This window comes from Diceros bicornis, chromosome 6, assembly GCF_020826845.1.
Source record: "Diceros bicornis minor isolate mBicDic1 chromosome 6, mDicBic1.mat.cur, whole genome shotgun sequence".
Classification (NCBI taxonomy): Eukaryota; Metazoa; Chordata; class Mammalia; order Perissodactyla; family Rhinocerotidae; genus Diceros; species Diceros bicornis.
Window position 1 is genome coordinate 86989485 of NC_080745.1, and position 24413 is coordinate 87013897.

The 24413-nt window shown below is 51.5% G+C and overlaps 1 long non-coding RNA gene across 1 annotated transcript; it reads right to left on the reverse strand.

The window, feature by feature from the left end:
* Positions 1 to 21539: 21539 nt before the first annotated feature.
* On the reverse strand, positions 21540 to 24209 carry LOC131406837 (uncharacterized). The gene is made up of 3 exons (XR_009220361.1): positions 24162 to 24209; positions 21765 to 21812; positions 21540 to 21567 (listed from the first exon to the last, which is right to left on the reverse strand). It is a non-coding gene; the product is annotated as an uncharacterized LOC131406837 (long non-coding RNA).
* Positions 24210 to 24413: the final 204 nt, after the last annotated feature.

Genomic DNA, 24413 nt, shown 5'->3' on the forward strand with positions numbered 1-24413 from the left:
CAAGTGCCAGCTGACATGACCCCACGTGTCAGCCGACATGACCCAGGTGCCAGCCAACGTGACCCAGGTGCCAGCCAACATGACCCCAAGTGCCAGCCAGCCTGTCCCCCAAGTGCTCCCCAATGTGACCCCCAGGTGCCAGCCAACCTGTCCCCCAAGTGCCAGCCAACACAACCCGAGTGCCCTCCATCAAGCAGTTTCCTTCCCTCTCCGGCCATTTAGTGGCCCCTCTGGGCATCCCCCCTCCTCACAGCTCCATAGCGAGCAGGGCGGTGAAGGACTCAAGCAGCTGCCGGTTACTCTGCCATTTTACACGTAGGAAAACAGAAGAGGAAGGGACTTGCTCAAGGCCACACAGCAATCCAGTGCCAGTGATGGCTGCCTCGGCCACACTGAGACCCAGAGGGGCTCCTGTCACAGCTGAGCCCGGAGCCCTGGACCCTCTTCCTCACGTCAGGTTAGCAGGGGCCTCATTGCCCGGGTGGCTGACAAGCTCGAATGGCTCACTTCGGTGAGAGGGCGTTATTAGTAGTGACTACTAGTCATTATTTACTGACACTCACTACCGCCCATGCTCTGTTCTAGAGCTCCTGACCTGTATCATTGTACCAAAGCTTCATAACAACTCTGGGAAAGGAGAAACAGTTATTCCCATTTCACAGATGAGGAGTCTCGAGGCTCAGAGAGGCTGGGTGGCCTGTCCGCAGCTACTTGGAGTCAAGCTGGGCCTCAAGCCAGGAAGCTGAAAGCAGGGGCACTGCCTCCCGCCCCACCCAGGAGGGCAGTGTGGCCAGACGGCTTGTGATGGTGGGGAGGGAGAGAAGCACTTGGTCCTGTGAGCTCTCGAGAGCCCCCGCCCAGGCGCCCCTGCAGCCCAAGTCTGTCTCTCCCGCTTCTCCCCGGAACTGGTCTTCAAGCCCTCCCTTCATCTCAGGTCAGGGAGGCACGCGTAGTGCAGAAGTTAGGGCTCTGGACCACGCCGTCTGCTCTGTCACGTGCTCGGTCAGATTGCCTAACCTCTCCGCGCCTCAGCTCCTCCATCTGTAAAATGGACAGTGTAAATCCTGACCTCACAGCTTTGTTATGAGGATTAAATTAGTTAGGACTATACCTCACACATACGGTATGTGGTAGACAGAACGCTGGCCCCCAATGATGTCCACAACCTAATCCCCAGAACCTGTGAATATGTTGCCTTACATGGCAAAAGGGACTTTGCAAGTGTGATTAAATTAATGATCTAGAGATGGGGAGATGATCATGGATTATCCGTGGGCCCATGTAATTGCTAGGGTCCTTACAAGAGGGAGGCGGGAGGCTCAGAGTCAGAGAAGGAGATGTGATGACAGAAGCAGAGGTTGGGGTGGTGCAAGGCCACAAGCCAAGGAATGTGGGCAGCCTCTAGAAGCTAGAAGAGGCAAGGAAATGGATTCTCCCCAAGAGCCCCCGGAAGGAACGCAGCCCTGTTTGTGGTAATTTATTACAGCAGCCATAGGAAACTAACACAGGGCTCGAGGCTTATCATTATTATCAATTGTGTGAGCACCAATGTGGGCCTGGTCTTTCACCGGCGGTGAGTCAGACATGGCCCAGCCCTGGAGGAGCCCCCAGACCAAAGAGGGACAGAAACACAACCCCAGAGCAGCCCAGTGCAGGGAAGCCAGCGCTACGGCTGGATGCTCTAAAAAAGCCGAGGCTCAGAGCAGGGAGGCGGGCTCTGTTGAGGGGTGAGGGGGCTGGGGTGTCAGCACTCTTGCTCTATTCCCGCCCCAGGACCTGGCCTAGAATTTGCACCCGCCTCTTCCACACACCAGATCCGGGGCCCAAGGGCATCTCCTGCTCCCAGCCCACCAAAGCCCACCCAACACGTCTTTGCTCCCAGGCCCTTAGTGACAACCTCCCCTGGAGTTCACACTCTTCTGGCCTTCCCAGGTCCCCTTCCTGGGGTGGGGTGAGCTCTTTCTCACCACACAACCATCATCCGTTTGACCTTGAGTGAACAGGGCCTGGGACCATGGGCCAGGCAGCCCCTCCTAGTCTAGAAGATAAAGGGGTGTCCTTGCCCACCTCTGGGCTCCTGGAGCGCTGCTACAAAAGCATGCGAATGAGAATTCCCATTCATTCCACCTCACCTCTCCATCCTGCTCTCCTGTGCATAATGTGGTGAAACCAATCACGTCTCAGCTTAAATCCCTTAGCCCTGCCTCCTGGAGGACGGACTCCGGGCTCCCTGGTGTGGCTGACAAGGAGCCTGCATCTGCCCTGCCACCCTCCGTGCCTCAACACGTAGCTACACGGCAGTCCAGACAAGCACTGACCTTCCCGCCAACACAGCTGTCACGCCCATCATGTGCCCTCTCCCCGACTGTGGTTAGGTGGCCCCCACGGTGTCCCCACCGGCCCCCATCTCAGTGCTTACCACCCAGGGCTGTCCTCGACAGTCGACCATCCGACTCCCTCCAGACTGCTGTCTCCAGGAGGAAGAGCTGGCCTGTCCCTTGCACAGCTCCAGGCACTTAGTAAGTCCTTTGAAAGTGTGATAGAATGAATGACCAGGCAGGGGTCAGGTTTGGATGTGCCCCCTGTGCCACCACGCCAGAGTTGTTCCCACAAACCCTCATACTCAAAGTGTGGTCCAGAGACCCCGGCGGGGGGGGTTGTTCAAGAATCTCAGCCCCTCCCCAGACCTGCTGAGTCAGACTCTGCTTTTCAAGAAGCCCCCAGGTGACTCCCACTCAGGGTCAGGTTGGAGAAGCTCTGCTGCAGGCCGCAGGGCCTCCTCACAGAGTGGGAAGTGGGGCTGGGACATTCAGTGGATGAGCGAGCTGTGGCTCAGAGACAGGAAGTTGGCCCGAGGTCACACGGCAGAATGTTGTGAGCTGGAAGCAGAAACCCGGTCTTCAGGCCCCGAGTTCACTGCACCTTTGGGGGAAAATGGCCCCCAGAGTAAGAGCAGGCCGCCCTGCCCAGGCTAGTTGCCTCCTCCTCCTCGCTGGGACCTCCCCGGTGCGCTCCGGGAGCTGGGAGCAGGCCGACTGTGGGCCCACGGCCAGGGAGGGCCACGCCTGCCTCCCTCTGCTGTCGGCTGCTCTCGACTGGCAGGAGGCTGGAGGACGGGTGGGTGCTGGGGGTTCTGGGGGCTTCTGCCGGAAGCTTGGACTGAGCTCTGGAGAATTCCGGGCTGTGAAAACAGCAGAGCCAGGAGCCTTCCCAGACAGGCGTTTCTCCCCTCCCCCTAGCCGGGGGATGTGCACCTGACGGTGGCGGCGAGGAAGCCTCCTCAGCTGCAGATGAGGACGAGAGATTTCCAGGCCAAACCCGACGTCCTCAGGCTGAGCGTGACGGCTTCCTGTGTTTGTCGACACGGGTTGTGTGCCCCTCATCCTGGCAGCCTTGTGGGAACTGCATTGGAAAAAACACTCTTGTGTTTCTCCTTTATCCACACACTCGAAACACTTCCGACACCAGATGTGTGGGGGGTTTTCCACACATCAAGCAATTCTCTGCAACCCCAGCTGGGTGTCCAAGATTTCAATTCAGTTCTGACACAACCGAAGTTAGTGCAGACCCCACAGGTGAACGGCTCAGTCCCACAGGACTGCCCCCCACTTCAGACACCAATCACAAGTCCCAGGTTGTCACCCGTACTTCTGACCAACCCGCTATAAATCAGAGGTTCCCATGACCCCCTCCTCGGGTTCCATCATCTGATAGAACAGCTCACAGAACTCAGAACAACACTCACTTACGTTTACCAGCTTATTATATGATAAAGGATACGGTAAAGGATACAGGTGAACATCTGGATGGAAGAGATGCATAGGGCTTGGTATGGGGAAGGGGCACGGAGCTTCCATGCCCCCTCCAGGTGCTCCACCCTCCCAGCACCAACGTGTGTTCAGCATCCGGAAGCTCTCCAAGCCTGTACAGGGCTCAGGCAGCTTGTTCAAGGCACTCAAAATGGAAAAGCCCTCGCTGGAGGAACCTCTTGTCTCAGTCGGCTTGGGCTGCTATAACAAAACACCGCAGACCATGTGTGGCTTATAAACAACAGAAATTTACTTCTCACAGTTCTGGAGGCTGGAAGTCCGGGATCAGGGTGCCGGCATGGTCGGGTGAGGGCCCTCTTCCTGTTGGCAGACTCCCTGCTGTGTCCTCACGTGGCAGCAGGGGTGAGGGAGCTCTGTGGGATGTCTTTTAGAAGGGCAGTAATCCCACTCATGATGGTTCCACCCTCATGACCTAATCACCTCCCAAAGGCCCCACCTCCTGACACTATCATCTTGGGGGTTAGGATTTCAACACATGAGTTTGGGGGACACACACTTTCAGCCCATCACACCTCTCTGAGGCTGAGCGGGGTCCCGCTGCTGCACTCCAGGCTGCTAGACACCCTTCAGTCTTCACAGCACAGCTGTAATGGGTTGAATGGCGACCCCAGATAATAGTCCATGTCCCAGAACCTGTGAATGTGACTTTATTTGGAAAAAGGGTCTCTGAAGATGTAATTTGAGGATCTTGGGATGAGATCATCCTCCATGAAGGCGGGTCCTAAATCTAGTGACAAGAGTCCCTATAAGATACAGAAGAGGAGACACACAGAGGAAAGGGCAATGTCAAGACAGAGGCAGAGAGGGAAGTGATGTGGCCACAAGCCAAGGAAGGCCAGCAGCCACCAGAAGCTTGAAGAGGCAAGGAAGGATCCGCCCCTAGAGCCTCCGGATGGAGCCCAGCCCTGCTGACACCTAGATTTGAGACTTCTGGCCTTCAGAACTGTGAGAGAATAAATTTCTGTTGTTTTAAGTCACGAAGTTTGTGGTAATTTGTTGCAGCAGCCCTAGAACACGAATACAACAGCTTATGTAGAAAAGGACACTATTTCTGCAGCAGACAGGGGTTCCCCGAGACTGCATAAGGCTGGATGCTCCTGGCCTGGGGGCTTTGCTGCCTCGGCAACCCCACCACAGCCTCACCAAGGGCTGAGAGGTAAAACACCATAACCCTCCGTTGGAGGCTCTGATTCAGAGGCACTGGGCCCAGCGTCCTGAAGCAGCGATGCCTCGCCCTCCTGTGGTTTTGGTGGACTCTGACGCTAACATCTTGTCTCACATTAAGAATGGTTGGTTTGGGGCCGGCCCTGTGGCTTAGTGGTTAAGTGCCAGCGCTCCACTGCTGGCGGACCAGGTTCAGATCCCGGGCGCGCACTGACGCACCGCTTCTCCGGCCACGCTGAGGCCGCGTCCCACATACAGCAACTAGAAGGATGTGCAGCTATGACATACAACTATCTACGGGGGCTTTTGGGGAGAAAAAAAATAAATAAAATTATAAAAAAAAAAAGAATGGTTGATTTTCCACCATTTGTTTAAAGTAATGATTTGGAGGAAATGGCACCCACCCCCCTAAATCAGAGGGGCTCTGAGGCTCGGCAGAACTTGGCCAGGAGTGTGTGAACGGGTGACACAGGGGCAGAGATGGTGGACCCCCTGAGCATCCGGGCGGCACTCCCAGCCCAGGGCCTCCTCCGGCGGCCCAGTTGCTTCTGCTGTGTTCAGGGCCTGGAAAGTCAGGAAGCTGGTGGGAAGCTCTGCCCAGGCCGAAGGCAGGTTGGGGGCTATCAAAGCTCTGAACAGAGAGTGGCTGGGACAATGATGGAGCAGGGGGACAGTTAGAGGGAAGGGGCAGAAGGCAGGAAGGCCCGGGTGGCTCGGGACAGTGGCCTGCCGTGAGTGCAGCAAGTGTGAGGCTGAGAGCGGGAGCAGCCTAGAAGGGAACCTGCTCGGATGTGGGAGGAGGAAAGAGCTTCACCACCCAGGCCTGGCAGAAGTAGGAGAGCCAACAGAAGGAACCATCCCCATTAACCTCACGTGGACGGATGATTTCCACGTGTCTCTGACGTTGCCCTCATGTGTTGACAACTGGGTGATCTTAGGAACTGCAAGTTCCTGAGAACTTGAGAACTTCTGCAATTGAGAGCTCTGAAACTGTTTCGCTCTGCTTCCCACACACTTCGAAGGAGTGGCTGGTGGTCTGCTTTGTCTTGCTCTTTTTACAGCTGGTTTAGCATTGTTTTCTTCCGTTTTAAAGAGAAAAGAAACAGAAAAGTCTTGATGTGACATATTCGTGAATCTGGACTCGGTCTACCTTGGGGGAAGCTAAAGTGGTCGTGCATGGCAGCTGTGTCACCAACCTGCAACGGTGCTGTGAAAGGCTGTCTCGGGGCTGCTGCTCGGAGGCAGTGCAGGGAAAGGGAGGGCTGAGGCCAGTCCAGCAATGGGGAGCTGAGAGCCCAGCAAAAAACCCTCCCCGTCTCTTCAGCCTTTGAGATGTAACCAAGCCTGGTCACTGGTGTCTTGTGGAGCCAGCCAACCTCTATAGCACCTGGGCAAACCTGCTTGCAGCTCCCAGGGGGCAAAGATGCAGGGAGATCTGGGACGCTGGGAACCCGTCACCCTGGGCTGTTAGCTTATCTGTCTCATATCGTTGCTTCCCAATTCCAGAATGACAACCACCTCAGGTCTCCAAAGTCTGGACATTTTTATTCTCATTAGATCTGCTCCTCAGTATCCTCCCATGTACGCTATTGCATCTGGTCGTCACAGCCTCGCTATAAGGCGAGTGCCATGGGCGTCACCATCAGCCTCCTCATGATCACCATCATCATCATCATTGTCATCATCGTCACCATCCTCACTCTGCAGACTGGGGGACTGAGGCCCAGAGAGGCTGTGACCTTCACCAGGACACACAGCAGGGGGTGGGGAGCCAGGACACGAACGCAGTTCTGCCGGGTCCCGCTTCTGGCCGGACATGCCGTATCTCAAGCCCTGGGTTAAAGGTCAGTAGACCATGAAGCCACTGGATGACCGTCATTCATCTGATGTATGAGTTTTCTCTGGCTGTGGATCCAGCAGAGAGAAGAGAGCAGAGTCCCTGACTCCAGCGATGGGGACCTGACATGAGCCTGCCTGCATCCAAATGGTGGGTGGGTTTGTCTGTCCGTCTAGCCTTTTCTATCAGTGTAGATGCTTAGAGGAACATCAGGATTCTATCTACGTAAAGCCGACCGTGGTTGTTCCTGGGTGGTGGAGCTGGGATGACTCTTTCTTTCTTGTGTTTTCTGTGTGATTTGAATCTTTATAATTAGAATGTGTGCCTTACAAAAGCAACAAAATCATTATTGTTTTTAATCACCTGTACAGTTTTGAAAAACAGTTTTCCTCAGCCCGAGTCTGTGTGACTCTGATTGTCTGGGCCTGGGGCTGGGCCAGGGGTGGGGAACCCCTGTTACCTTGGGCAGACCCAAAACCTCCCTGATGAGAGTCCCCTGGGTGCTGCTCCACGGACAAAGCCCCAGGCCGCCCCGTGAGGCCCATTGCCAGGGCAGGCCAGCCGGGCGGCAGAATGAAGCTCCCCAGGGATGTCAGGGGGCTGGCGTCCAGCTCTGCAGCCTGCGGGTGACGCAGCCGTGAGTCACCCACCGGAACCAAATCAAATCTGGTCTGGAAACAAGGAGGGGGTCAGCCAGGTGGCAGAAACCCTGCCGCTCCGCCTGGAAGCTTGACTTCCTGCTCACTCGGACGTGGGGGGTTTGTCCCCGCTGCAGCATCTCAGGGCTCTTTGAGATTCTGGGGACATTTTCTATGAAAAACAAATGGGAACGTTCAGGAGACGTTAGGGCAGGAGGAGATCAACCAGGGGAAAGATGCTGGTGATTAACCGCTCTCCTCGTCATCCACAGTCGCCAGACGTCGTAGTGCAAGCACACTGTGCACTATTGAGACCACACAGGCAAGGCAACGCAGCCAGCTGGGCTTCCCAGCACAAGAGCCCCAGAAATCCCAACGTCAAGGTCGCTTCTCGCTCCAAAAATAAAACATGTGAGCCACAGCGAGAGGGAAAAGATGGTGGGGTGATGGGGCCTCCGGCTCCTTCCGCAGCTCAGCATATCGAGCTCCCCCTGGCACGGGTCACATCCACCAGACCACCTGCCAAGAATTGGGGTGCAGGTTTGGTGGAAAGAGCCATGGTGAGGAAACCACTGTCAACCGGGCCCTGATCCCTTGCTGGGCTTTACCGTTTGAGCCTGGTTTGCCCCCGGACTGAAGACACTGGTCAAATGGGGCCTATACTGAAATGGTGGTGTCCGCGATGCAAGCTCCAGCCTCACAGGCTAAAAAGCAAACAAAGAAACTATGGGACAAACCCTCCCTTCTAAAGTGGAGGATTGAAGATTGTTATGGACTGAATGCTGTCCCCCCGCCAAATCCTAACCCCTAACGGGATGGTATTTGGAATGGGCCCTTTGGGAGATCATTAGGTTTAGACGAGGTCCTGATGGTAGGGTTGGTGGTCACCATGATTGGATTGGTGTCCTTATAAGAAGGGACACCAGAGCTCTCTCTCCTCCATGTGAGGACAGAGTGAGAAGGCAGCTGTCTGAAAGCCAGGAAGAGGGCCCTCGCCAAGATCCCAACCGTGTTGGCAACCTGATCTTGGATTTCCAGCCTCCAGAACTGTGAGAAATAAATGTCTGTTGTTTAAGCCCCTCAGTCTGTGTTATGTTGTTATGGCTGCCAAGCTAAGACGAAGGTGACTGTGGTACAATTATTGGGACGTTTGACATTTTCCTTTTTAAAAAGCACTGCTGTCTGTGATGTCACCTTATGATCGGGAGTGTAAGTAACCACATCACATAGAAAATCGTCAATGGGTGAACACCCCTCCCCACTCCTGAGAGAAGTTTCCAGAACCTCATCTGCATTAGAGGGGAGGTGTCCCTTCTTATGTGTGAACGCCAACCAATGTCTCTCCCACAAAGCCAGTCTTGACAAGAGAACATGAAGGTGAGGGGGTGAGGATTGTTAGTGTGGGTGAGTTAATAGAATATTCCATCCTTGACATTCTCAACGGACTTCTAAGCAAGACCCAGCCAGTTTTTAAGATTTCATCAACCACAGGCTTCTCAGAATACGAGCCTGTGGAAGGACGTAGAGGAATATTAATATTCAGCCAGAGCCCTTTCATCATCTGACTTAGTCTCCTAACTGCCTGGTTCTGCCCCCACACATAACAATAAGCCCCCGTAGTCCCAGTAAAGAGTTCTTTATGAGTCTCTGAACGTCTTTATTGGTTTGCTTTTGTTACCAAGTCCCCTCTGGCACTGGGGCCTCCAGCTGGGTGACCAGGAGTCCCCGGGTTCCAGTCAGGGCACAGGCCTGGGGTACAAAACTTAAGGGGCACCAAAAACTTTGTAATCAAGCAAAATATTTTGGGCCAGCCCCGTGGCTTAGCTGTTAAGTGCGCGCTCTGCTACTGGCAGCCCGGGTTCGGATCCCGGGCACGCACCGACGCACCGCTTCTCTGGCCATGCTGAGGCCGCATCCCACATACAGCAACTAGAAGGATGTGCAACTATGACATACAACTATCTACTGGGGCTTTGGGGAAAAAAAAGGAGGAGGATTGGCAATAAATGTTAGCTCAGAGCTGGTCTTCCTCAGCAAAAAGAGGAGGATTAGCATGGATGTTAGCTCAGGGCTGATCTTCCTCACAAAAAAAAAAATACATATTTTAAGGCAATGGTCTAAAAAATCAAAATGAATGCAAAAAAAATGATGAGCAAAGTATTAAAATTTTAAATAAAAACAGGATCCTCCAGGTGCAGCAAAGGATCCCCATCCCAGACTGGGTGAGCGGGCCAGGGCCAGGCCTCAGAGCTGGGCTCAGGGCCCACTGAGCCAGCCCTGCGTTTTCTTCTCAAGGCGATTATTCCCGGGGGTCAGGGACCCAAGGTCACCACAGGCTCCAGCACCAACTCCACCAAGTGTCCTGGAATGTCAACACTGAGAGAATTCCGTGGAGCCCCTGGTCCCAGCACCTAAAGCACCTATGGTGATGAACCGTGTGTTTTTGTTTTCTCATTTCCAGTTATTACAGACTGATGCTTTTGTAAAATACAATAAAAAATAAATTTCTAAAAAACTGACATGGAAAAAAAGATATACAAAATGCAAGCCAACTTTTTTATTATATTTTATTATAATATTATATATTATATTACTACATTCACCAGACAATTACTCGTTCAAATGGCTGCCATTTTCCTAAACGCCTGCTCTAAATTTCTATACTTACTTGGTCACTAACAGCCCACGCCCCAGCCCGGTCCTCGGGCCGCATCCTGAGGAACACAGATCTGGTTCAGGTCCCGCCTGGCTCAGCTCCCCTTCCAGAGCACGGGGTTCAAGGCTGGGCCTCTCAGGGCTCTCGGAGCACTGGGGGCCTGGTGGGGGCTGAGAGTGTTCCCATCTCTATCCACACACAAATGAGAAATCCTTGGCTCCTTGTCCCTCGAGAGGCCCGGCAGCAGTCTGTCCCCAGTGACGGACAGCGTGCCCCCTGTGCCTCACAAGATGAAGGACATGGAGGACTGAGGACTAAAGGATGTGGGGCCGTCCCCTCCTCACCTGCACTCTCGCCTTCCTCTCTCTCCATCCAGATCCTACTGCCCAACTCCGGAAACCCTTCCAGAATGCCCGGGCCTGGATCAACGCCTCTCCGCCTGTGACCTCAGGGGCTTGGTGCTTCCTCCCTATGTTACCCTGCAGTGGAGGTGCTGGGCAGTGTCCCCCAGGCTCAACCTGCCTCGCAACCCTGAACCTCCCTTCCCCTGAGCAGGTACAAGATGCTCAGCATCAAGAGTGCCTAGGAATCCTCCTTAGGGGGTCAAATGCCCACAACGGACCAGTGATCACTGGGCACAAAAACACTACTATTAATAGTAACAGCCCTCTCTCATTGAGCACTTACGTGAGCAGGCAATGTGCCGAGTACCTTTAAAAATGATCCAATTTAATCCTCACGATTGTGAGACACGTATTATTATCATGCCCATTTTACAAATGAGGAAATCGAGGTCTAAGTAACTTGTCCAAAGGCTCAGAGCTGTGAATAACAGAGCTAGAATCCCACTCCAGGGGTCCCACCCCTGTGTAAGGTCTCCTCCCAGAGCAAAGCCGTGTGGGACTGGCCAGCAGAAGCCCGGGTGGAAAGACAGTGTGGGCCTCAGCAGCGTGGGCTTTTCTCCTGGGCAGCAGCCCCTATGGTCAGCCCTGGCCCTTCTGGTGGCCTCTCTGTCACCGAGGAACCAGCGACCTCCTTCCTGCTCCCCTGGGCACCAGTCTAAAGATCAAGGCTTTCCCTTCGGCGGGACTACCCCAGGCATAAAGGAACCAAGACAAGACGAGAAGGACCGATGGGGCTGCCAGTGAGAGCCTGAAACTCAAGCCGAGGAACTCAGACTTCCCTGGTTCCCCGGCAAGGGACAGAGGCATCATTAGGACTGTGCCTGCAACAGCCTGTGAAGAGGGGAGAGATAGAGCAGGAGATGGGACGGCAGGCTACTGCAGCCGTCCAGGCACAGGGCAGTGCAGCCTGAGCCAGGGAGAGCAGGTGCGGATGGAAGGAGAGGATGCAGGCCAGGTCAGTGCGGGAGTGGCAGGTCCCAAGGCTGAGGGACAGACAAGCAACAGTCCCCTCTCCACAGCCCTCACACGGATCCCCCCATCCCCTTCAGCCCTTTCCAGGCTGGCTTTCTAAACATGATGCGTGTGAAATCACCTTCAAAAACCACACTGCCCAGTTCAAACTGCCTAGTAAGGTGGCGCATCTCCACAGGCATCCTCCAGCAGGGCGGCGGCTACCCACTCCCAGAGAAAATGTCGAGAAGGGTTGTCTGTATGGATAACATGTCAGAGTCCCGGTGACGGCCCCAAGGAGCAAGCGTTCGGGGGACGGCAGCGAGGACCCACCTCCAGAGAACCAGCGGAGAGGAGGAGAGGGTCGTCCCTGTGAGCTCGGGGCTGCGGCAGCGCTGCAGGAAGCCCGGCCATCCCCTCACGGGACACAGGCTGCTCTGCTGTGTGAAAGGCGCTCCTACCTTGACAAAATTACAGGAGTCATCATCTAACCTGTGGGCTGGCACAGTTAGAATTCAGCCCCTTTCCTAGGATTCAGACTGCCAGACCCAGGCCCTCGCCCTCACCCTCTCCCCACTTGGCCGGCCTCTCCTGATTTCATAGCGAGTCTGGTAGGTAAGAATGTGCCAGGTGGAGCCTGTCGGGAAACAACCCAGGGGTCCAAAGGCCTCCCCGTCCTCAGCCACGCGAGGGATGGGCAGGCCAGGCATGTCCATGCAGATGTGTTACCTCACATAACTCTCCCTAACAGTGGGGCTTATTAGCCCATTTTAGAGATTAGGAAACTGAGGTCCACAGAGGTTAAGCAACGGGTGACACAGAGCTAAGAGTCAGAGCCAGGACTGAGTTCCAGTTCTTTAAAGACCTAAAAAGTCGTTCTCTACTTTGAATTCTGTTGTTCATTGTGCACAAAGCATGTTGGCTTTCTCACAGATTCCTTTCTCCTAGAAAATGTGTCCTCTAATTTAATATTTAGATATGAAAGTACACACAAGAGCTCACATGGTCCAGGTCAAGAGGAAATTGATAATCCAAGAAGCTCCCCTTGGAACCCACAGGCAGAGCAGACACCAGCCTCGTTTGTTCAGAGTTGACTGGGCCGTTCCAGCTGTCTCCTCTGGCTGGCACCAGGGAGGGCTTGGGACAGCCTGCCTGCCCCCTCCCCCCACCACCAGCTCTGTTACCCCTGACGCAGCGCATTTCGTCTACTGATAAACCAAAGGGAGGGCCTGCCCCCTCGTTTTGGGGGCTATACGGAAATACGAGAGACAGCCTCTGAGAGAGGAGGTGCCAAGCGGAGGCACTGGGAGCTCTCAGGAGACCCCTACCCCGACCTGAAGAGGGACGGACAGGGCCTGCCACACGGTAGACAGAAAAGCGTTATTGGTGAGAAAAAGGCCAGACAGTGGAAAGGAAAGGCGTTCTTGGTTTCCACGTGAGCAGTGCTGGGCGCCAGGAATTTCTAAGGAGTGACTCTGAGTGCAGCAAATGACTAAGATTAATTTCAAGTTAATTCCTAAAATAGGACTTGTGCACCTCCGGGAACAAGGTCATAGTAAACCCAGAGACTATTGGGACTGAGAGAAACCTGAACGGTCACCTGTCCCCAACCCCGATATCTGAATTCTCCCCACATCACCCTCAACAAGGTGCCATCTGCAGAACCAAGTGTGTGCCCCCTCCCACGGCGACTCCTCCCACCATTCCTCGATGCCCACGGCCCTCAGACATGGGGGAGCAGCTCCAGCCAGAGTCACCCTACAGAGCCCACAGTCTAGTGGGGTGACAGCCATCCAAGCAAGTGTAAATAAGAACCATGACAACATCCATGTCGTCATCACCAAATAGAAGGGTCTTACCTTATCTGGAGAGTCAGATAGTGTTTTCCTGAGAACATGGCTCAAGCTGAAGAATGAGCAAGTGTTACCTAGACAAAGATAGGGCCTGTGTGTGCAAGAGCGTGTGTAGGATGAGCATGGGAGCTTGTGTGGGGGTGAGTATGTGAGCATGACCATGTGTGTGAGGGTGAGCGTGTGTGTGCACATGAGAGTGGATGGAAGTCGTGTGGGTGAATGCATGAATGCATGTGTGTGTATTTGCGTGTGTGTGCACGAGTGAGAGTGTATGGGTAAGTATGTGTGTTCTTGTAAACATTTAGATGTACACATGAGTGTGTATGGGAGAGTGTGTATGTGTGAATGCATGTGAGCATGTGTCTGTGAATGTGTGTATGTCCATGTGTGTGCACGTGAGTGTGAACATAGGTAATGTGTTTTTATGTGTGTTAATATGTTTGTGTGTGTATTGAATATGAGTTTGTGTATGCATGTGTGTGAACATGTTTGTATATGAATGTGTTCCAGGTGTATGCATGTGGGGGAGTATGGACAACATGTTCCCATGTGTGAGTGTGTGTGTCCATGTGTGCATATGTGCGTGAGTGTCCTGTGTGTTTGAGTGTGTTTGTGTATGTGAGTGTGTGTGTGCAGAAGTATGAACATGTTCCTTGTGTGAGTGTGTATATAAGTATGTTTTGTGCATGTATGTGTGAGTATGCATGTGTGTGTCCACCTGTGAATATGAGTGGGTGTGGACGTGTTCCTGTGAGCACGGATTGTCTGCAGAAGGAAAAGAAAGGCCATTTTGGGTGGAGGACAGAGAGTAGACTCACAGTGTGAGGTGAGGCTGGGGCTAGACCAGGCTGGGCCTCGACTGCCAAGCCCACAACCAGAGTCTTGATGCAAAGCCATAAAGCGTGCTGAGCAGGTGGGTGACATGTGAGATCTATACTTTAAAACGAAATTCCCTGATTGCTTTCCGGGGCATAGATTGTAAGAGGCAAAGTCAGATCTTGGAGAAACCAGTTTGGAGAATTTTGTAGTCATCTGACCAGGCCCTCCTCCAGGCCTTGGGCCTCAGCACAAAATAGTGTGTAAATTTTCACAGCCCTATTTTAAATCTTGGTGGTCCATTGGTTGCTTTTATCCCAGGTTAGGCATTCCCAGTTCCTCAGCTCTCCCCTTGCCCTAGGGTTGTCCTCCCTAAACAGGTTCCAGCGTCTCCAGACTTCTCACATCGAGGTACCCACAATCCTATACTATATGACCAGAGCAGAGACTCTCACCTCCTAGATTCTAGACATCATATTTCTGTTAATCCAACCTGAGCTCAAATGGAGGCAACTCCACTGCTGCCTCGGTCCTGTGTTCCAGTCCAAGAGCTCAGTTGCCCACTTGGAGCTACTGAGTCTCTCGCAGAACAGCTGAGCAGAGCATGATACTTGCTGGAAGACAGAGGGCACAGAAGACACCAAGAGTCAGTACAGGACAAGGGGCTAACGCTCAAGCTTTGGAGCTGGGTTCAAATCCACTTGGAGAGTCAAGAGGCAAATTACTTCATCTCTCTGTTTCCCCTTCTGTAAAATAGGGACAAACGAGGCCTGCCTCTCAGAGCTGCTGAGCAGAGAAAAGTAATGAAGTAGCTAGCACAGGTTCTAGCACTTGGTTGGTGTACTCTGTGGTTGGCCACCTCCAAGTGGCCCCCAGGGATTCTCACCTCCTGGTATTCACAGCCTGTGTCTTCTCTCTCCTCCCCACTGAATAGAGATATTGCAGAAATGTAACCAACTGGATACTGCAGAAATGACGGGTGTGACTTCCCAGGCCAGACCATTAAAGATACATTGAGCTTCTGACTTCTCTTTCTTGCATCGCTCACTCTGGGGGAAGCTGGCCACCATGTTGTGAGGACACTCAAGCAGCCCTGTGGAGAGGTCCACGTGGAAGGAGCTGAGGCCTCCTGCCAACAGCCGGCACTGGCCTGCCAGCCAAGTGTGTGGAGCCTCCTTGGAAGCAGACCCTCCAGCCCCAGGCAAACCTTCAGAGGACAGCAGCCCCACTGACATCTGACTGTACCCTAATGAGAGACCCTGAGCCAGAACCACTCAGCTAAGATGCTCCCGAATTGCTGAGCCACAGAAACTGCTTGAGTTAGTAAATGTGGATTGTTGTTTTCAACCACTAAATTTTGTGGCAATTCATTACTCGACAGTAGAGAACCAATTCAACCCTACATAGCAACTATTGTTTGAGGCCAGTTATTTGAGGTAAGGCTGTTAGGAGCCTCTGATCACTCCATAGCAAATTTAGGTGGATCCAAAGCTACCGGATGAGAACGTGAAACGCTGGCTGAGCAACAGCCCTGGGTGGGAGGATGCAGCTGAGATGAGGCTACTTAAATGCTCCTGCAGAGGAGGGAAAACAAACACAGTGAAGGAACTAAGATTGTCCCAGAAGATAAGCAGAGAAACACTTCAAGCACACACCTGGTCGATTATAACCTACTGATGGCAGGTGCAGAGAGCAGAGTGATATTTAAAAAATAGTAATTTCCCAGACTTATCACTTTGTCCATGAAACCCAGCCAGCTGTCCCGGGCACTGTTCCAACGGAGGACGGAAAAGTCCTGCAGGATGTTACAATTTTACCCCAAAAGAACCACTTGGGAAATGACAGAGTCTGAACATTGGCTCTAGGCCAAAGTGAGACTGGACTCTAGGGCCCTGTGAGTGAGTGCACGGCCTCAGGGAGCAGAAGACCCGGGCTCTGACATGGAATGCCAGTCTCTAAGCCTTGATTTGTGCACCCACAGGACTCGGGTGTCAGTACTGTATTAAACGTCGCTTGACTGTGAAGATTAAATTAGATGAGGCATATAAAAGCATGCTTTGCAAACTGTAGAGTGATTTGCAAATTGTAAAGTATCCACAAATAAATATACACAGCCATTTTTTTCCATAAGAAATGTATCTCTAACCATTCTTAAGGCACCAACTGTCTCAGAGACAACAACGAAGACTGAAACAAAATACAAAACACCAGATGCAGGGTAAAAACAGAGACTTCATGCCCTTACCAGAATCCAGGGACCTGAATTCAGTTCCCAGCCTCAGAGTTTGCCAGCTGTGTGACCTTGGACGAGTCAATTCCCTTGTTTGTAAAACAAGGAAGTGGAACTGGAAAATCTCCAATGCCCCTGGTAAGCCAAAAGTTTTATGAATCTGTACTCTGGGCCACCTGGATAAGCTCCTGGGGAAAATGCATCAAGTAGCATTTCCCGGGAAATCTCCCTGAGCTGGCTAAAATTGCTTTACAAACTTGCTTTGCAATTTCTTTTCTCCTTCCACCACATCTCTAGCCGCTGGAGTGCTGTCTATCATATACCCAGAGGATCAAAATAATATAATTAATAAAGTTAAATTAATAGATAGATGCTGAATTTTGTGCCCCACAAGCAAAGAATATACCTTTTTCTCAAGTTTTGATGGAGCATTTGCAAAAACTTATCAAATACTTTCTTGCCCAAAAAGATAACCTCTCTAAATTACAAAGAGCGGAAATTGTACAAGCCATTCTCCAAACCACAAAATCCAATAAAAGCTAGACTGGAATGATAAAAGTCTAAAAACCAAAAGTAGATAGATAGATAGATAGATAGATAGATAGATAGATAGATAGATAGATAATAGATAACTCATCTGAAAACTAAAATAATCTTCCTAGTGAGTTCAGAAAGTCAATGATAAATACAACAGAACATTAGAACATGACTTGTCAAAATTTACTGCATACCATCAAAGCTGTATTTAGAGGTAAATTCATAATATAAAGATGCTTTAATTATTAAAATAAAACAATACAGTTTCCACTTCTGGGATGACAGCATGTGTAAATCCATAATAACTCCCTAGTGAAAAAAATAAAGCTGGCAAAAACTATTTTTAAAAAAACAAACAACCATTTAAAGTCTCTGGGAACTATCCTAAGGGCATATGACAAATCAAGAAAGTCTTCCAGAAAATCTTATTTATTCAAGAAAATCTACTAAAACTCAGTAAAAACAGCAAGATCTTGTGGCATTTCAGCCACAACACACTCTGTCCTTCCCTCACTCTGGTTCAGCCTGACAGATGCTTCCCTCTGGGTGGGTGTAGCCAAGAAGTCAGGGCTCTGTCTCCCTCACCTCCTAACCAAGGCTATCATATCTCACCAGGACGGACGGACCACCAGCATTTCTCATGCCCTCCAACTCTAAGTTGAAAAGGCTAAAATTTCTGGTGACTGTGGCCAAGAGGTCAGGGCTACTTTCCTCTCAGCCACTAAGCATAGGATGGAGGCTCTATCCTAGGCAGGCAGACCAAGAAGACTGGGGCTCCAATCACCCCAGCTTGCTCACGGGGCACGGGTTCCATGGGAGAGGCAGGCTGAGAAGACCAGAGGCCCCCAGTGTTAGAGGTCAGAGAGTTTGCCCAGGGGGAGAGGCAGTCCATGAGAAAAGAGAGTTCTGAAGCTCTCCCAAAGGAACTGATTCTATTTAAAACAGAATGTCGGGAAGTTCAAGCCTAAGGGCACTCTTGAAAACAACAGCTCCTCTTAAGTAAGAACCACAAGCTAAACCCAAAGCTAGCTAGTTCACTAGAGAGAACCAGGGAAAGAGACAGCCAAGAAGAGCCCTCCTGGGTGCCAAACAAACCTCAAAGACTGGCCTCAAAATCTATCCCTGCCTGGATTTAATTGGTTCAGACTGTTGAGCAATTTATACCCCAGGGCATTTTTGAAAACAATAGAGCAATCAGCGGGTGATTAGTGGAGTCTAATGGGCTGTGTGTATTATGAAATGAAGCAGACAGCATAACAGAGAGATCAGGAAAAGACACAGAGAGGCCTGCTAAGACCACTGTCATCCCAGGGTGGCTGGGCTCATGCCCAAGGCTGCACCCTCTGCAGATAATGAGTGCTCCAAAATTGATTGTGCTGGTGGATGCACAACTTGGTGAACACACTAAAAACCACCGAGTTGTACACTTTAAATGAATGAACTATATGATAGGTAAATTATATTTTAGTAAAAAAAGAATACAGAAAATAAATACATACTCATCCCAATATTATTTCAAAGAATCCAGTCTTAAGAAAGGAAATATTGCAATAAAAACAAAACTAAATGACTTGGACAATAGAATAGAGGATGGAATTAATTGATAAATTTTTGAGCACCTTGCTACCTCTGTTTCTCTTTACAACAGTCCGGATTTCGGCAAAATGCTTCCAAATGCTCTCTGAAAAACCCTAATTTCAAAAGCCCTTCTCTTATTTGACTCTTTGGTCCTTGAATGGGAAAAGAAGTCTCTCTTCCCTTGGATCCCTGCCATATCTTCTTCCTCTGAGTAAGTCTCTGTCAAGTGCCCCCCGGGTGGGGCTGCCCATCCTGGTGTGCAGGTCCACCATCAATATAGCTCACACCCAGATGTGCTACACATGCAGCTCCCCAGACAGCCAGGGAGAAGGCAACACCCAGTCCTGGAAGGAATCTCATTTTCCCAAAGACCATTTGGACTTCGCCACCACCCACCACTATGTGATCAGAAGGACATGGAAGCTACCTGCCTGAAGAAGAAATCCTCTCATTCGGGAACCTTGGGTCTGTTAGGCTCTGCCACTTACTAGCCAGGTGATGACCTAGGCAGGTCATTTGGCCTCTTTGAGCCTCAGTCTCCTCATCTATGCAGTGGGTGTACTATTGTGAGGAGTAAGTAAAATACTGTATGTGGGAGAGCTTGGCACTTATTTCCTTTCTTCCTCAACTGTCATGGGCTAGGGGCTCACTTTTATCTCCTGTCCATTCCCTCAGCTGCCTTTGCTCCACACTGACTCGTTCCCACACTTAAAGGTGGCCTGGGCTCAGAGGAACCCCAGGGTCTCCAGTTAAAGGCTGCTTAGTCTGACTTAAAATAAACTTAAATTGAACCAAAGCCAAGTGACCCAGAAAGTAACAACCACATCCAATGAGATGGGTAGGGACTATCAGGCCTCTGCCTCTTTCGGTCTGCTGTCTGGGTACTGGAACCCCATACCCTGTAGCCATAGCTGGGCTAGTGAAAGGTGATGGACGCCAGGTGCTGGATGGCCTTTACAAAATCCAATGTCCACTGGAGTTTATAAACCCATCATCTGGAATCTTCTCTGAAAGCCAAAACTCTTGGCCACTTCTTCCCATCATCACTCCCAGCATGAAACTGCTTCATTCAGCAGGGCGCTAGCACAGGGGACTGTTTAGCTGCCACTAGCCAGTTCTCTCTAGATTGAGCAGTAGAGCACAGAGGCCTTCCCAGAGCCCACCCAGAAATGTTGCCCTGGTAGAGCCCCCAGTGCCTGGGGAGAATGTGGGGAGAGGAGGAATTGGGAGTCAGGGTGGAGTCATAGAGCCAGGAGTCTCACAAGAGGCCACATCTCCTGCTTCCAATGGTAGGTGGGCATTGTGCCCTCAGATCAGGCCACCAGACAAGATCCAAGGCAGCTGCTGTCCAGGGAGGTCTAGTTCCCATTCGAGATGGGTCAATCTCACGATCAGCCCAATTTTCCCTCTAGGCAGGGGTGAAAGGACAGGTTTTCAGGCCCACACCAGAGCCTGGTACCTGCACGGCCAGGGTCTGAGAAGGGGCCTTTGGCCCTGCCCCTCAAGGCTGGGGCCCACAGACATTTATTCAGGGTAATAACGTGTAAGAGCATTGCTGGGAGAGGTGAGGTCTCAGCAGGATGCCAACTCTTTGGCCTTCTGATCCTTCTGGTGCTCTGCTCTGAGGCCTGATCACTGCGGGCTCCTCCCTCCTCTGACTGGGTTGAATTATGTCCCTCAAAAAGATATGTTGAAGTCCCAACGCTTGATAACTGTGAATGTGACCGTATTTGGAAATCGGGTCTTTGCAGATGTAACTAGCGAAGTTAAGAAGAGGAGTAGGGTAGGCTTTCGTTCAATATGATCAGTATTTTTATAAGAAGAGAGATTGGACACAGACACACACAGGAAGAATGCTGTGTGACGGTGGAGGTGGAGACTGCAGCTGCAGGCCAGGGATCCTTGGCCCAGTGGGCGCTGGGGAGAGGTAAGGAAGAATTCTACCCAGAGTCTCCAGGGAGCACCGCCCTGCTGGCACCTTGATTTCTGACTCCTAGCCTCCAGGACTGTAAGAAAATGGATTTCTGTTGTTTTAAGCCACCCACGTTGCTGGGCTTTGTTGCAGCTAATAGGGCCCCAAGCTCTGAAGCCTAATCCCACGCCACCACCTCCATCCACGTCCCAGGGGGTGCAGAGATGGTAAACCTGAGAAACCATTGTGGGAGATCAAGATTTGGCCACCCTGAAATCTATCTCTTTACCTTGGTTGTTTTCTCTAGGGACATTTGACCTCCCCCACTAACTGCCTAAAAAATTTGACATGGTGGCTCCTTCCTGGAACAGATCTATCATGATGGCTGTAAAGATCACGTAGGGTAAATGTTACAATAGGAAAGGCACCAACAAGCCCCTCTTATCAGAAGTTCTGTCTCTCTGGCTACATTCTCTGGATGACCCTGCGAAGAGTTGCCAGACAATCATTTACATTTATAAGGGAAATCTCCATTTGTAAAGGTATCTCCCTCTCTGTTTAGAGAAGAGAGGGGGATGAGCTCATTTCTAGTGACTTCTCAATGTGGAAGGTGAGGCCTTGAGCTACATAATAAACCTTACTCTTGTTTACTGTGCTTTAGTGGTAATCTCCTGTAACTGACTCCCCCCACCCCCAAAATCCTCCTTTGTCATTGGCTGAAAATGATATTTAAGACGAGAATTTCTGCTATTGTGTTGAGAAACGCAGTGTCCCTGCTTTCTCCCATGTATACATGTTATTAAACTTGGTATTATTTTCTCCTGCTAACCTGTCTTGTTGATTATTTGGCCAGCCAGAAGAACCTTAAGGGAAAGGGCAGAGGGAGATCCTCCCTCTTCCCCCGACACCATGCTGGAGGAGGAGGCAGGTTGGGGGGGGCGTGATGGCCCAGGGACGAGCAGGACAAGAGAGGGTGAGCAGGAGGGAGAAAGACAAGGAGGTACTGTCTCTTGGCAGGGCCCCCACCTGGGGAGGGGCCCAGGGAGAGTGGGATCAGGTGAGCAGAGAAAGTCTCAGATCCTCTCAAGCTGTGGACTCTGAAATGTTAGGACTAGAACAGAATCAAGTCTCCTCTCTGCTTTTCTGAAAATCTCGGAGTTCCTGCCAACAGAAAAAAAAGAAGACAGCCTCAAACACACCTATTTCCTACATTGACATATATTTGATACCCCAGTGTCCTGCCTTACCCCAGATGTAAATGACTAGCCCCCCCACCCCGCCCCCGCCAAGTTCACACTGGGCTCCACACGGCTTGCGCCTTAGGCTGCAGCCTTGAACCTCAGAGTCAAGAGACTTACAGTTATTTCTACTCTTCCAGCAGCAGACAGGAAAAAAACAACTTGGATCTGAAAAGCAGAGGGAGCATTAAGAAAGTGCCTCAGCCTCAGGCATCTTTTTTTTTTTTAACCACTAACCGGGCAATGAATAATTTATAGCCAGGAATGTTTGTGGGGGGGATAAAACTGTTGACAAGTCAAGAAAACCTCTTAGCAGCCTAACAGAGCAATCCGTCTTCAAGAAACAGGTTTCAAATGCAGAGTTTGTGAAGACACTGGTTGAGGTTTTCTTCCTTCCTTTTTTTTTTTTCTTTTTTTATCTATATGGAAATCGGTGGGTGCTGAAATATGTTTCACTTCAGCACAAACTTGGGCTGAATGATACCCCAGGCAAAAATTAAATCATCATGTCATCCAGCAAGAAATAAATGCCCAAGCAAGGCAGGCCCTCCGCGCATGCAGTGGAGGAGAGTGGGAGAGCTCTGGGCAGTGGACGGAGGCGTTGGTATTCCAGGCAGGAAGTCATGCAAAGCTCAGGCTCAGACTCGCCGAGCAAGGGGGTGACTTGATCCAGAAGAGCGTTCTTCGGAAAGCCCCATGCAAAGTCACGGTGACTGCACAGCTGAGACCTCCCCATCCGTAAAGAGCAGGCATCCTCCTTAGGTCTTTCCAGGTCCGGGTAACAGGATAGCGCGGAGAGGGCTTTGTGACAACAGTGGCTGGGATAAAGACGATGATGCCAAGAATCCTAACAACTACAGAGTCAAGATTGTATCAAGCACCCTCCATGTTCCAGCCCCAAGCTCCGTCCAAAGATCCTCTTGCTTAGCACTCCTGTCTGCTCTCTGGCTGGTGCTGACTGGGCAGTTCGATGACTCTGTGGCTTCCCTTTCTGCTCCAGGAGGGCCACTTGGGAACAAGAGCTTGGGGAGGTCTTGTAACTCTGTTCAAGGTCACACAGGCACAAGGTGAGAGAACCTGGCCTTGAACTTATGTCTCGCCCACATGCTTACTCGCCTCCTATGGTCTTATGGAGGCTGGCTTGGTTTTCCAGAAAGTGGCAGGTGATAGGATGTGCCCCCTCCTATTCTCATCCCCTCAACAGCCCCCCACCTGCTCCAGGCCCTTGGCTGACCAAAGTTAGAGTGGTAGGCTGAGACCCAAGTCTAGATCGAAGCCAGGTGGCTCACCTGGGGACAGGATGAGTGAGGCTGGCACCATTCATCATAACTGTGTTAGTTATCCACTGCTACGTGACAAATGACCCCCATCCTCAGCAGCTATAAAACCACAAACACTTACTACCTCACAGTTTCTGTAGGCCAGGAGCCTGGGTCTGGCTTCTCCGAGTCCTCTCGCTCAGGGTCTCCCAGAAGGCTGGAATCAAGGTGTCTGCTGGGGCAACAGTCACTTCAAAATTCAACTCTAAGCTCACCTTGGTTGCAGCAAGATTCAGTTCCTCACTGGCTGTTGGTTGGAGACGTCCCTCAGTCCTTGGCTAAGGGGGCCTCTCCACAGGGCAGCTTGCAACATGGCGGCTGCACCCCTCAGAGCCAGCGAGAGAGTGAGAGAGGCAAGCTATGAGGAAGCCAAGGTCTTTCTGTAATGTGATCGCAAATTGACACCTCATCAGGTGTGCCCTATTCTTTCATTAGGAGCAACTCACTCTGTCCACTCCACACTCAAAGGGAGGGCATTACATGAGGGCATGAATGACCAACCAGGAGGCTAGGACCCTTAGCAGCCATCTTAAAAGCTGCCTATCACAATAATCAACTGTATAAGTTATCTAGTATTGCATAACAAACGAGCAGCTTAGTGGCTTAAAACAACAATAATCATTTAATATCTCTCACAGTTTCTGTGGTCAGGGATTCAGGAGCAGCTTGGCTGGGCAGTTCTAGCTTGGGGTCTCTCGGGGGATTGCAGTCAGAGGTCAGCTAGGGCTACAGTCCTCTGAAGGCTTGACTACGGCTGGAGGATTCACTCCCAGTGGATTCACCCACTCACATGGCTGGCAAGTGGCGCTGGCTGCTCCTCACCACATGGGCCTCTCCGCATGTGGTGTCCTCCACATGTGCTGCCTGAGTGTCCTCACAGTGTGGTGGCTGGCTTGCCCAGGCTGTGCAGTCCATGAGATCAAGGCGGAAGCTGCAATGCTTTTATGACCCAGCCTTGGATCTCATACACCATCACTTCAGCAGTATTCCACTTCTCACACAGGGCAGCCCTCCTCCACGAAGACTTCTCTATTCCTCACCCTGCTTCCCTCACCCACCCACCCCCCCACAACATGACCATCTGCCTCCGTGGACCCCTGTGCAGCTTTTTCATGCCTCTATTTTCAGGCCTTATCTCAGCATCTATCTGCTTACCCACGTGTCTGAGACTCCACGTGGCCAGGAACCACGTATTCACCTGTGTATGTTGAGCATCTGGCCAGGGTCCACCCATAGTGTGTGCTCAGTCACTGTAAGATTGAGCCAATTAATTGACTTGCCCAAGTCACAGCCGGTCAGTTTCAGGGTTGGGCTGAGACCAGAGGGAAGGTCCCTTGCCTCCTGGGCCCTTTCCTATAGTGAGTGGGGGGGCCCTTTAGACGCGTGTCTGGGACAACCCCTTCCCAGAGCCCTCCCTCTGGCACTGCCATATGGGGACCCTCACACAGGG